This window comes from Helobdella robusta (genome assembly GCF_000326865.2).
Source record: "Helobdella robusta unplaced genomic scaffold HELROscaffold_15, whole genome shotgun sequence".
In the NCBI taxonomy this organism is placed as follows: Eukaryota; Metazoa; Annelida; class Clitellata; order Rhynchobdellida; family Glossiphoniidae; genus Helobdella; species Helobdella robusta.
The window spans coordinates 167,099-182,391 of NW_008703839.1; positions in this window are offsets into that span (position 1 = coordinate 167,099).

Here is a 15,293-nt window from a genome sequence, read left to right on the forward strand (position 1 = left end):
AGAGAAGGAGGTAGAAAGTTAGCTCAAGAGAAAAAGGCCAGAAAAAGCAAATGTAGATTAAGCAAAAATGTGCTTAACACAATTTAAGAAGAAGTAAAAATAAGAAGACGATCGTAAAGTGGAGCGTTTAAGTTTAATTAATAAGATCTGATAAGTACTTAGTAAATAGTTTACATTGAGACGTAAACATTAATGTGCAAATTTTAAAAATTATTATATATATATTATAGGTGGCCGGTGCAAGAGAACAAGATATGGAGAAAGGAAAGGGGCACAAGCGACAATTAGAGTTAAAGGCTTTACTCAAAGGATAGAGTGTAGAATCAGGAAGACCATAGTAGAGCAAGTTACAATAATCAATCCTAGATAAAACTAAAGAAGTAACAAGAAGGAAAAAAGTAGGATCGTCAAAAAAAGGCAAAAGTTTTTTTTATTCTACGTAGGTGAAAGTAAAAACTTGCAGCAACACTAATAATCTGAAGAGACATGCAAGAATCAAAGATAAAGTCTAGACTACGAAACTTGTGAGAAATAAAAAGAATTTTAAAATCAGGTAGGATAATAGAAGGGATAGCAAAAACAAATTAATTCAAATGTAGAAGGATTTAGATTAAGATACATAGAATCAGACCAAGCGATAATTGAAGAAAAACATAGAGATAGATTATGAAGAACACTGTTGAGATAAGATGGAAGAAAAAAAGTACAAATATGAAAATCATCCCTATATAGTTGACTAGTGAAAAAAAAATTATTAATAATACGAGGTAGTTCAGAAGTATACAGTATAAATAGAATAGGGTCAATGATAGAACCCTGAGCTACCCCAAAAGTAAGAGTGGAGGAGTTAGAAGTAAAATTATTAAGAACAACAGAAAAAACGATTACAGAAATAAGAAGAAAACCAACATAGACAAGAATCAGTAATATTAAAAGATTGATCTAGCAGCCTCAAGAGAATAGTATGATCAAAATTATCAAAAGCAGAAGAAAAGTCAAGAGGAAGAGTAAGATTACTATTATAACTAAAGAGAAGAATATTATTATGTATTTTGAGCAAAGAAGTTTTAGTACTGTGATCAGGTCTAAAACTAGATTGAGATACAGGTAGCAAGGAGTTTGAGTTTAAATAAAATAATTGATTTTAAAAAACTTTCTATTATTTTAGAGATGAGAATAATATTAGTAACGGGTCTAATAATTATAATAAATAAAGAGGAAAGATCTAAAAATGAGTTTTTAAAAATAGTAATAATAGAATTCTTATAAGTTGGAAATTTAGAGGGGGGATGAGATAAATTAACTAATTTGAGAATGATAGGATAAAATATTGAAAAAATTCTCAAAGTAAATTAGAGGAAAGTAGATCTAGAGAACAAGTTGTAGATGACATATTCTGCATCCTGCATATCCATCGGAGTCATGCTTTTTCTGAGATCCTCGAGCTTTTCCAGTTTTTTCAGTATTTAATCCAGAATGATATTAAATAAAATCGGCGATAGAATGCAACTTTGTCTGAAACCAGTTTCTATCTGGAACCACTAAGATTTTTCCTCTTTCACTTTTCTCTTTTTCATTCTTTCAAATTCATCTATGTCTATTTCTAAAAGATGCTGGTCATCTCTTAATAAAGATATCTTTCTTCAATCTCTTACTGAAACTACTTTTGATACTACCTTATTTTTTGACGTTGATCCTTTTGTTTGTGCTTTTAATATCTACATTACTTCTATTCTTGATAAGCTTATTCCTCTAAAATCTTTTACTTATAGGCTCTATTCTCGTAAAGCTCCTTGGTTCGATTATGCTTGTGTAGTAGCTAAGAAAAGTGTTAGAAGACTGGAGAAATCCTATATGTTAAATCCATCCAACTCTTTATTTTATCTATGAATCTGAATTGATTAATTATAAATTTCTACTATTCTCTAAACACTCTCTTTTTTTCTTAGAAATTCTATAACATCTGCTTCAACATCTAAAAATAGGTGGTCTGCTCTATCTAAACTTCTTCATAAGAAATCCTCTCACTCATCTTTTTCTGCTCAACAGTTTCATGACTTTCTTGTAAATAAAATTACTTCTTTAAGAACATCTAATTATAATTTTTCTTCTCATAACTTTACTAAACTTACTACTGAATCTTTTTTTGTATTTATTCCAATAAATCTTCTAGAACTTACTAAAATTATTAATTCTATGCCGTCAACAACCTGTTCTCTAGATCTACTTCCTTCTAATTTACTTAGAAAATTTTCTTCAATATTTTATCCAATTATTCTCAAATTAGTTAATTTATCTCTTCCCATTTCCAAATTTCCTACTTCTTATAATAATTCTATTGTTATTCCTATTCTAAAAACTCATCCTTAGATCCTACCTCTTTATCTAATTATAGACATGTTACTAATACTACTTTCATCTTTAAAATAATAGAAAAAGTAGTTTTTAATCAATTGTCATCTTATTTAAACTTTAACTCCTTGCTACCTGTATCTCAATCTGGTTTCAGACCTGCTCACAGTACTGAAACTTCTTTACTCAAAATACACAATGATATCTTTCTTTCTAGCGACAATAGTAATCTTACTCTTCTTCTTGCTCTTCTTAACTTTTCCTCGGCTTTTGATACTGTTGATCATACTATTCTCTTGATCACCTTTCTTTTAATATTACTGATTCTTTTCTCTGGAACTCTCTACGTACTTCTCTGACTACTTCTCCATCACTTACGAAGTTCAGAGCGGATCTCAAGACCCATCTGTTTTCAAATTCATTAAGGAGCGCTGTTGAACATCGCGGAAATAGCGCTTTACAGGCTAATTGATTGATTGATTGATCGACCGTAACCGTACCATATAAAGTAAAGTGAAGTAAGTGAAGTCAGATCTTTTTCGTCTCTTTTTGAAAAACATTTAAATCGTCTGGAACAGATATATCTGTTAAAAGGTATACATTTTTGGTTTCAGTTTGGACAATAATATCTGAACAGTTTGCTTCTATCTGTTATAACTGGTGTGTTTCATATAATTTTACCATTGATATTTTGTTAATTTTTCGGTTTATACTTGTAATATAATTCTGAACATGTCTCTAATCAAACGGTGGTGAAGTAAACGATTTGGGAGTTTTGTTTGAACTTCACTGAGCTTCTTTAAGTATATACATCATGTCATTAATAAATGTTTTGTTCTTTTATAATTTTTATACAGAAACTTTAAAAATTTAACTAAAGAGTCATTTGCTTTGATTTATAAATTTTAATTAGGTCAAAGTTTGAATATGGTGTCAGTGTATGGTCTCCTTGGAAAATAAAGGAAATTGACAAATTGGAACGGGTTCAGGAATGGGCAATCAAGATGGTCAGGGATTGCAAAGGCCTTTGTTACTTGGATCGATTGAAGTTTCTTGGCTTGCCAACTTTAATATTTAGAAGAGTTCGTGAAGACATATTAATGATTTTCAACAAGAGGGCATCGCTATAGAAGACATATTCAAAAGTTCCATACAAATACAAGGAAGTATTCGTTTTCTAACAGAGTGATTTATATTTGGAACAATTTACCGACATGCGTTGTTGAATCAGATACTGTTTCCAACTTCAAGAAGAATTTTGACTTGTATATGGCCAACAAAGATTTTCTTTATGATCATAAAATTAACATTGTTGTTTGATTGCTTTTTGTTGTCTTTTAATGCTATTTTGATATAGACATATATAACATACGTTTAAGCGCATTATTTATTTATATTTAAATTTATTTATTTATATAGTTTTCTGATCGATAGCAATATTTCTTTGTATCTCAATTTGAAAATTTTTGTACCTACAGACCTTTTTCGACTCTTTTTGAAAAACATTTAAATCGTCTGGAACAGAAATATCTATTAATAGGCATATATTTTCGGTTTTTTTGGACAATATAATTTGATCTGTTTGCTTCTATCTGTTATAACTGGTTTGTCCTATAAAATTTTACCATTGATATAATTTGTTAATTTTTTGATTTATGCTTGTAATATAATTCTACACATGTCTCTAATCAAACAGTGGATAAAGCTCAAAACTCGATTGTGTCTCTTGGTGTATTCAGTTGATGCCAGGGCAGGACATCCAGAGATCACATGGCTAAGGCTATTAATATTATTATTGCTTTATTATTATTATTAATGCTTTTATTGTTGTTGTTGATGTTGTTATCATTATCGTCATCATCGTCATTTCTAAATTGCTGGAGGACCCGATTAACTTTACTGTTGCCAATTTTTCGAGTTGAAAGTGTGGCTGTGATTCGTTGTTGGATGTTGATGGAAGTTTTTTTCTATTCGATGAAAATGGCTTCCGCGATTCTTAGGTTCTAGTGTTGTTGATGGCTGTATAAATTTTCGTGTTGTTATCTGGAAGGTTCCTAGTTATTGGAGTGTTGTAAAAAGTTCCAAGGTGATTTTTAATTGTATTGTCTCTTTTGTGCATAGTAAATCTACGCAATAATGTTGTAGTAGTCATTACTACATGGAAAATTTGAAGACGCGCACCGTCGTCAATAGGAAAAGAAATTTTAAATCCGAGAAAACAACGTTTCAAAAAGGAAGTATTGCAAGATAGGCAATTATTCAAAATTAAAAGATTAGATGGTTTGTAATTTTTGTAAACGATTCTCAATTTTACTCTATTGTTACGGTTTGTTGGTCTAATATTATTATGGATTATCTTCCTCATGATCATTTCAATCAGTTTTGTAGGACGAAGACATAACATTTTGATAGTATAGTATAATTGTGTTATTGTTATTAAATTTTATTGTTGTTGTTGCAGTTAATGGCATTACCGTTGTTGTCATTGTTGTTGTTAGTGTCATTATAATGTTGCTGTTGTCGTTGTTTTTGTTGTTAATATCATTACTATTGTTGTTGTTATTGTTGTTGTTGCCTCTTCAGCCGATTTCCATCGGGTTCAGGCGACGTTTGAGCCGATCAGCAACCGCCGTCGGATCTATTGTAGTGAGAACCGTGGAATTTTCAGGGCAGCTGAACAAAAAGGGAACGTCGTCCACATGCGGGTGTCTATGCCGCTGTTGATCTTTCCTTTGTAGCTGCTGTGGAAAATACAATGGCCAGATCAAAGTTGAGCCAGAGTTCTTCTTGTTGCTCTAGAAAAAATTTTCTTTGAGCCAAGCAGCTTTGCCATATAGTGAATTTAAAGCTGCTTTTAGTGTGGCACGGCTTTCGAACATCGGCACGGCGGATTGTAATGTTGAAGTCCATTTCGACGTCAAGTTGGTTTTTGTTTTCCGGGGTGAATGTTCTTGGGTCACGAGAACATGGCATGGATGTTGAAAATCGTAGCATTGTGCAAAGAATTGTAAAGAGAGGAAACCTTTGTGTTTTCTGATCGAGAGCTTTCAGCATTCAAAAAGCAAAATGTTTTTCTGAAATGGCTTTATGACAATCAGTTGCAATGCGCAAGGCGGCATTTTGTAAACGGTCGAGACTAGAATCCGATGTTAGTGACACCCAGGTGGAGCACGTATATTTCTTCATTGACCTATAGATTTGCGTCTTCTTATCTTGGTCATAAAAGGTGCCGCTGATAGATTTGGAGGCTGACAATCTGTTGTGTGGAAAGTAAGTTAGCATTGTGTCGAAAGCTAGGCTTAGTAATTTTGGAGTGTGCTCAAGCGGCATGAGCTGCCCATTAATTTTGACTTGACAGTGGTAGTGAAATTGGGCTAGGTGCGGTGTAAACAGTGTTATGAAAAATTTAGAAATAGAGATATTAAAATTGCGAGTTGAAAAAAAACTAATAAGGCTAGAAAGTTAGCTGTTGAGACGTTGGGTAAAAGTATTTATGTCTGGGACGGTCGTCGGCAGACACGTTATATATATATATATACACATTGTTTATATATATATACAATATCAAAATCAATTCAACAAATATGTGTTGAAAAATAAATTTAAATTAAATTAAACAATCAGTTTTTAGCCGGTTGTTTAGCGATCATCGTTCTAGTTGCTTTTTTGTCAATTTATTGACATTTAATTAAAAAATTTGTTTATAGTAAGACGTTTCATTGTAAAAAATCAATAAAATGTCAATTACTACAAAAAAATGTTTGTTTACGCGTTTAATTCCATAGAACTAAGCAAAATTATTAGGCTTGTAACAATTCCATAATATCCATAATACGTACAAACAAAAATGATTAAACTGGATACGTTACCAAGTTATTATTCGTTGCTTGCGTCGTGTGTTTGGTTTCATGTTTATTAATTTTTTATGAAAAACGAATTTTCTAATAGAAGCAAGGTAGGAGTTGTATTAACCGAATATTTTTTCTCGTGTTTCAATGATTTTGAATAATATCGGTTATCGAATTAGAATTAATGTTAAACTAATTATTAAAGCTGGGTAATCCCGGAGACGGCAAAGTGGTTTTTCCAGCAATATTTATTTATATTTTATAGTCAACAGTTTAATTTAAAAAGACTCACAAGCTCCACCCACGGTGTAACTAATAAACTAAATACAGCTTGCATGTTCGTTGGTTAGCGGCCTTATAATGTACACAACAGCAAGAATACTAAAAAAAGGAAAACGGTTCTTTGAGTATTTTTTTTTAAATGTTATTGAATTATAAAAAAAAAACTAAAATGTAAAACTCTTGACAATGCAATCTACCGTTAAACGATTTCGGATCAAAATCTAACCTGAATTGTAGTGTTTGGTTCCCATTGAGAAATGTTATAGCTTAGTTTCTGTCTACGTCAATACTTAACCATTGAGATATAATCATTGAGGGGCTTCTAGGTTAAACTAAATATATCTTTCTGCTGATTATAAAGTAAAAATTAAAAGGAAATAAACGGTTTTTTGAAGAATTTTTATTTTTTAAATGTTATTGAATTTAAAATTGAAAAACATGAATGAAAAACGTTTGACAAAAAAAGAATAATTCATACAAAATAATATGTACGGATGAGCTTAAGAGCTCTTTGGAACCGCTCGTCACGGTCTTTAGCACCGCACTCCCACATAAACTCATCCAGATACAATGAGATGTGAGCATCGCAGGTGCCATGCATCCGTTTAAATTTATCTTAGGCACATTTCCAAAGATTTTCTATGTGAAACTATATTTTCATCAGACACGTTTAAAATTTTATTACACATTTTGTAATGTTTCATATTTTTATAACTTTTTTGAGGTTTTGTTGTTTTTCTAGTCAAAATTGGTTTAAAAATTTGATTTTTGTAGCTTTTGTAATTCTAAAATATGTTTTTTAAATTCAACATCTTTTCACAAGCTTACGATGTTTTTTATTATTATTTAGTTTAACTTTTAGTTGTACCGTGGGAGCTTGTGTGTTGTTTTTTAAACTGTTGACTATAAATATATATTGCTGGAAAAACCACTTCGCCGTCTCCGAGATTACCTTAAAGCTGTTTGTTAAATTGTTGAATTAAAAATAGATAAGAAAAGTTGTGAGATATAATTACTAATCTGATTACTAAAGTTAAAATACTGACAAAGGTCGGAGTCTGATAAAAATTTTTTTTTCCTATTCTTGCTCCTTTTAAATTTTAATGAATGTTATGTTAATAACTTTTATGAAAATTTTCAAGTTCAGACTTTTTTACTTGTCTAAAAAACGAAAGTCAGCAAACGTGTTTTCAAAAACGTTTGTTTGTTGCAAAATCTTAGATCAGTACTGGGTAATCCCAAAATATGTAAGCATAGAGTTAAAAATAGATCTAGGTAAATTTTAGCTCCTTATTTATATTTATTTAGTCTTGTTTGTTTTTAGTCCTGGGCATGACATAAAACTGCATCCACACTGCCTTGCATGCTTTTGAGCAAAAGGCTAGGCCCACCGCTTATAACTGGTGGTTGTTGTCAGGATGGGTGTCCGGATGTAAAAATTTTCCTCCAAATTATTCCTATGCCATCACAAAGAAAAACAACGGCCCCTAGTCCCCAGCAGGCCTTAAGTGGTCAAGGGGGGCCAAGAATTCCTGGGAAGTATCCAATAGCGGGGGATGTTGCAAAAAATTCAAAAGTGGACCATCAACCACACAAATTGATTTCTATATATACAATACTGTATAAAATATGGCCTACTTCTAACTATATATATATATATATATATATATATATATATACACATATTCATATATAGGATGTAATGATTAAACTAATGATGTGTGGTATCTATATATATAACATTGACTTACAATAACAACAACACACGTTTAGACGACATTTTCCTCGAGATCGGGGGTTGCCGTTTGGCTACCTATGATGAAACCCGAAATACCCCTCGACGCCATCCACATCTGTCACTCGCCTCAGTATCACGCAACCCCGCTTTCACCCTGTCCTCCACCTGCTCTCTTTATCCCAATCGCGGACGACCCCTTCCTACCACTCCTTCAACCTCGAACTCCAACGCTCGCCTAATCCCGACCCTTTCATCCCTTCTCAACACATGTCTATACCACCGCAATCTCGATCTCCTTATCAATGTCCTCATTCAGTCCCATCATCGACATCAGCTCTGTTCTACTCCTCCTATCCTTCACTTTAACCCCACTGCAGTACACTTTCCTCCTCTCTCATCAACACCCAAGTTTCACCACCATATACCATCGCTGCTCTCACACATGCTTTATATACCCTCTCTTTCATCTTCACTGACCATTTCTTTCCACACAATACCCTACCAAAATCCCTAAATTTCATCCATTTCACACGAACTCTAGCCGTAACAGCGCTCAAACATCTTCCATCCGCGTTCAGCTTAACCCCTAAATAAAAGGCTTTCCACTCTTTCAATACCACCACTCAACCCCGTCCTTGCGTCCGTCCTATTAAACACCATGAACACATTTCTTACATTTGAACGTGCCTTCCACCTTTTTCAGTGCCCCCTCACACCACTACATCTCTTATGCACCCACTTCTGACATCCTATGCACAACACCAAGTTAGCCTTCACTCTCCAGTCACATACCCCACAGGGGTCTATTTTACTTATCACTCGCTCCCCACCTTCCCCACTCACCATTACCTTCGTCTTACCAATATTGACTTACAATAAATCTAAATAAAAATAGATCTAAATTGTTGGCTTTTTATGCTAAACATTATTTGTGCGCAAAAATTACTGTCCAATTGTTTTATTGCCATTGCTATCACTTTTATTGTGATTAAAAATTTTTCAGGGTAAATTCGGATCATTATTGTTCAATTGAAAATGAAGGTTAATGTTTATTTGCTTTTACTTTCAGTAATATGCATATTTGGTGATTTATATATTTTTTCTAACATTTTAAAATAGAGAACGTCAGAACATTTAGCATCTTCGATAGAAGGCTTCAATAAAGTTTGTGATTTTCTTGTGTTTACACTATATTAGTAAAAATGTATCATTTTTTCTATATTATGCAATTTATTATGTTAGATTAATTAGTTATGATTTCTTTTTCAAAATATTGTTTTTAAAATCATGTATTTTAAATTATTGTTATTTAAGTTCGGGCAACTTAAATTTGTCAAAACCATTTGCATAAATATAGATAATCAATTTATTTATTTCTATATATTCCCAAACAGTTTTTGGGAATTAATTTTCTGGAAGAAATTTTCATAATATGCGAAAAATTAGTTTATTAATATAGTAAATCGAATTGAAGGGACGAAACGCGTCTCGACTAGAACGAGATAGGTGCTCAGCGTAATGCACCTTTGGTCGTGGTGAGAGATGGTGTACTGGCTAACTCGTACTCGTACTGGCCGTGACCGGTCAAAATGTCCCCGGTCAAAATGTCCCGGTCAAAATGTCCCGGTCAAAATGTCCCCGGTCAAAATGTTCCCGGTCAAAATGTAAAATCAAATCAAGTATCAAGTTAACATATAAAAACAGTTTGTTGTTTTAAAAATGTTTTAAAAATCCAAAAGTTCACATATAAAAACAGTTTGTTGTTTTAAAAATGTTTTAAAAATCCAAAAGTTCACATATAAAAACAGTTTGTTGTTTTAAAAATGTTTAAAAAATCCAAAAGTTCACATATAAGTTCACATATAAAAACAGTTTGTTGTTTTCAAACAGTCACAAAGCCTTCGTAGTTCAAATCAAGTATTCAAATGTTAGATAACATTGATGTTCAGCACTCTAGAAATATCAGTCAGATATTGCAGTCTTTCTCTGTTCGCATAATCCGAGACCATTGTGAACAGAGCCGAATCAATGTTTTTGTAAGTTTTCTTTTTCCGTTCACGGCCAAGTTCTCCTTGTCTCCGAAGCAGATACATGCTGTGTGCTCGAGTTGTAGCTTCCTTGATAACATTTTAGCAGTCGGGTGGGCGATACCAACAGAGTTGTTGAACGCATTGTGCCACCCTTCCACTAAGTTATTGCTTCTTGGTTGTTTTGGGAGAACCTGACAGTGCTGGTTCCACATTGTTATTGGAAGTCTTGGTGCTGCTCTTCGGTTTCTCCGGAGACGTCCGATAAAGTTGTCTTCGAAATAATCTACAATCGAATTTTGTAGATTGTAATCCGGACTATCGATCAGCGTTTCAAAGGTCTCTATGATGTCGTCAACGGGAACAAATGCCAGGGCGATAAGCTGTTTGACTTTTAGAGCAAACGCGGCATCTGTCTTGTATTGCTCACTGAATCCACTTCCTTGCACATGCCTCCAAATACACTGCCCGAAGTGAAACAGACACCCAACAATTACAACAGTGGGAAATTTCGCCTGGAAGGCATGGATGGCAGCCAGCTCGAAATCAGTGACTAAAGTCTGAGGACTGCCGAGTTCACGAAGCGACGATACAAAATCAAGGAATCGACGGTAGACATCCTCACTTCGTCCTGGTAACAGTGCGTAAACGCAGGGATATGCACAATTTTTGTCCCATCCGTGTACCGTATACAGTTGATGAAACCCTTCAGGCGTCACGCGAAATGTTCCATCAGCAAACCAGCAAGCAGACTTCAGGAGAAATTGAAGATCCTCGTCAGCTGCAAAAATTAGCATATCATCTCCTTCGTCTGTCCGCAGGAACCGATGTCCTTCATGCGTAAGTCGACAAATTTCATCGGTGGCAGCATTCTGTGAAGCTGCACGACGTCTTCTGACGTTTCGCGCCATACATTCACGATCTGGAAGTAGGTGAACAGCCTCAGATGTAACTTCCAAAAGAGCTCTTTGTACAATACGTCTCGTAGGATCTTCAGATTCTTCAGCTGTTCTTCTCATTTTTGCCAATGCCCCTCCGACTTCTGCTCTTCTATGTACAAGTGTGTGATTATGACTGCCTATTTCCTCTACTTTCGCATTGTCCTTGGTGTGGATTCTCACATGACACTAACGCTCTTCGCACCTCCAAATTTCTTTACCTTCTGCGCCATTCCGGTGCTTCGTAAAGAGGAAACCTTCTATCACCAATTTTCGCGTTCCCTTCTGCGAGACTATGAATTCAAGCATTGCTTACGGTTTTCAATGAGTAATAAAAGATTTTAAGAACTTACACACTAAATACAAGACTCTAAAATTCGCTCTTTCTAATTGTGTTTATTGGTTATTACATCCGGCTACAAAGACACCAAAGAAACAAAGACACCAAAGATACTGACTGACTAATAATCACTAGATCTCAGAAACTATATATCCGATTGATTTGAAATTTGGTATACTTATTTGAAATGCTATCAAGACGCAGTTCAATTGGTAAGATATTGAGAAAAGAGAGGGTTTTCGTTCGATGCGTGATTCGATGCAAATTTATCATCGTCGTTGCCATCATCGTCGTTGGTAAGATATGGAAAAAAGAAAGGGTATTAGTTTAATGCAAATTATCATCGTCTATACATCCGATTGATTCTAATTAATATGTAATATCAAAAAATGGTTTGATTTATTAGGTAACAGGAATTACATCAATCAAGGTTTATCAAAGGTAAGGGCAGAGCCGTATGCAAACAGCTAGTAACTTATATTATTATATTATTATTATAGCTGTATTTTTCAACATGACTTTTGGGCCATTTCTACCGGGGGACATTTTGACCGGTGACATTTTGGCCGGGATATTTTGACCGGGACATTTTGACCGGGACATTTTGACCGGGGACATTTTGACCTAGAACCCGTACTGGCTAACCGTACTTGCGGGGGCAGGTCGGAAATTTTCAAAATTTTGTTTATATACCCACTTTTATTTATGTACCCACTTTTATTTATTTCATTGAATTTGATTTGGCTTTTAAATTTTTACTTGCTTTTCTGATGATAAAAGATCTATACTATTATTATTGTTGTTGTTGTTGCTAAGCTCAGGTGTGGAAAGCCTATATGGAAAGGTTGATGAATGAAGAGAATGAGTGGGATGGAGATGTGGAATCCGCGGTCACACACGGACCCATAGAGAAAGGGACGATGGAGGAAGTAGGGAAAGCAGTTAGAGAAATGAAACTAGGTAAGGCGACAGGGGTTTCGGAAGTGGCGGCGGAACATATAAAGGCGAGTGGGGTGATAGGAATTGAAGTTATGATGAGAATTGCTAACAGTATGTTTGATGATGAAGGTATACCTGAGTATTGGCGATGCAGTGTGTTGGTGCCGTTGTATAAGGGCAAAGGAGATGTGAGAGATTGTGGGTCATATAGGGGTGTGGAGGTAGTGGAGAGGGTGCTTGAGAGGAGGTTGAGAAATATGGTGACATTTAATGAAATGCAGTGTGGGTTTCTGCCTGGTAGGAGAACGGTGGATGCGTGGCTCATAGTGAGCATGTTGCAGGAATCAATTAATCAATCTTCGTTTTTCGTCCAGAGACTCGGTTTCCCGAGGTAGGACGTTGTTCTCTTTGCCATCAACTTTTTGCGCCAAATTAGACGATCAGTTGTATCCATTTTATTTAAATTTAGAGCTTTCATGTGTTGCTCGATTGCTTGCGACCAGGACTTTTTTGGACGGCCTTTGGGACGTGTGCCAGGTACTTCAACATCTGCAAGAGAAGTTATGGCACTGTTTCTACTTCGTTTGACATGACCAAACCACCGCAGACGATGTTGCCGGCATTCGTCCTTTATATCATCTAAACCAGCACGACGCAGGATTTCGGTAGATTTGATATGGTCCTTCAGACTAATTAGTTGCATCCATCGGAGCATTTTCATTTCGGTTCGTTGAAGTTGTTCAAGTTTGGTTGTCATTGGCCATGTTTCTGCACAATATAACAACACCTGACGTATCACAGATTTATAAAGTCTTGATCGTAGTGGTAGTGGGATGTCACGCCGCATCAATATAGAAGCAAGGAGATGTCATTTATTCCAGGCTGCACGTATGCGTGCTCGAACGGCAGCTTCAGCTGTTCTAGTACAATCCAGAACATCCCCTAGATATTGAAACGATGTGACTTTCTCTACCTTAATGGCTTCAAAAACATTGCTATTTCGAATTTGTTGTTATGGATTGATGGAAGCAGGACAAACAATATTGGACACTTTAGATAAAGTACCAATTATTTTTGAACAACGTTTGTGACACCACTGGTTACACCGCTGACACTTGATTGAATTGTTACCTACACCAGCTTTACAAACTGAACAGGGCCATCGTCCAGTAGCTGTGGATTGGATGTGTTCACCAGTGTTCATTGCTTTGGTTTTGCTGATGTTGACTTTGAATCCATGATCGGCGAGTCTAATGTTTCAATCTTCAAACATCTGTGCTGCATTCTGCTTAGACGTGGCTGTTAAAACGATATCAACAGCATATATTAGATTCCAAATGTCATCAGTGCGTATCGGTTTTGTGATTTCTTCCATCACAGTTATAAATAAAAGTGGACTGAGAATCGAGCCTTGGTGAACTCCAACGCCGATGTCAAATGCAACTGTGTTTCCAACCGTTGTGCTGACAAGAGTCTTAGTATACATTTCCGAATACAAGTCGAACAAGATATTCTGGAATGAGTTGTCGACGTAGACTCCACCTGATTGCTTCACGGGGAACTCGATCAAATGCTTTTTCAAGGTCTACAAAAATATGTGATAGTTGTTGATGCTTTGCGAGGTACTTCTTTTGCAGTTGCCGAAGGATGTGAATTGCATCAATTGTTGATTTCCCCGCTAAAAAACCAAATTGATAAGTTCCGATTGTGATGCACGACGTTAATCTTCTCTCAATGATTTTTTCGACAATTTTCAGGGAGTGTTCTAACAGACGTATACCCCGATATGATGAACAGTTCAATGGATCACCTTTGCCTTTATATAGCGGGACTGTCATGCTATAGCTCCATTCAGTCGGCATTGAGCAATTTTTCCAGATTTCACGGCAAAGTAACGTTTTGATACCTGCAGTACCAGATGCTTTGATAATGTCATTTGTGAGTCCAGAGGGTCCTGCTGCCTTTCCATCCTTCATAGCTTTCAGAGGTTCGATGGGTGGAGCATCAAAGTTAACACTGATGGGATTTGTTTCGTTTAACAGACGGTTGAAGTATTTCCTCCACTGTAGCTTGATCTCATCTTGTTCAAGAACCATCTCATTTTTGTCATTTTTGATACATGAGGCACCAACTATGTCTTTTTTCGTACGCTTTGCTTGTTTTGCTATACGATATAGAGATTTCATTTATTTACTTTTGCTTTTAGTGAGCCACTCTCTGCACTGATCTGTCCGAGCCAGTGCAACTTGACGTCTTTCATAGTTGTTCTTCTCACGAAAAATTTTATGGTCATCAACAGACTTTGATTTTTGCCATTGCTTGTATGCAACTTTCTTTTCAGCTATTGCATTTTGTACACTGTCATTCCACCACCAAGTTCATGCTGACGTTTTGTACCAGTTTTCCCACAAACTGTAGTTGCAGCGTTCATTAAAACGGTTTTGTATGTACTCCAATCTGTACTGGCTTGCGATTGGTGGTCTAACTGTAGGGTGACAATCTGTTGAAATTTTTCTCGATGAATATTGCTTTTCAGCTTCCACGTTTTGATTCTCCGAGGCATTTGTTTAGACTTATGTTTTGACAGTTCGACAACCAGGTCTGCCACAAGGAGTCTATGTTGGACGACGCATGATTCGCCAGGTATAACTTTGACGTTTTTGAACAGCCATCGGTGTGGTTGCTTGACAGCGAAGAAATCAATTTGCGTGGCTGATGGTCCACTTTTGTATGTTATGAGATGTTCCAACCTCTTTCTAAAGTATGTGTTCAGTAAACAAAACCCGTGACTTTCAGCAAACTCAAGGATGCGGTTGCCATGTTCATTCC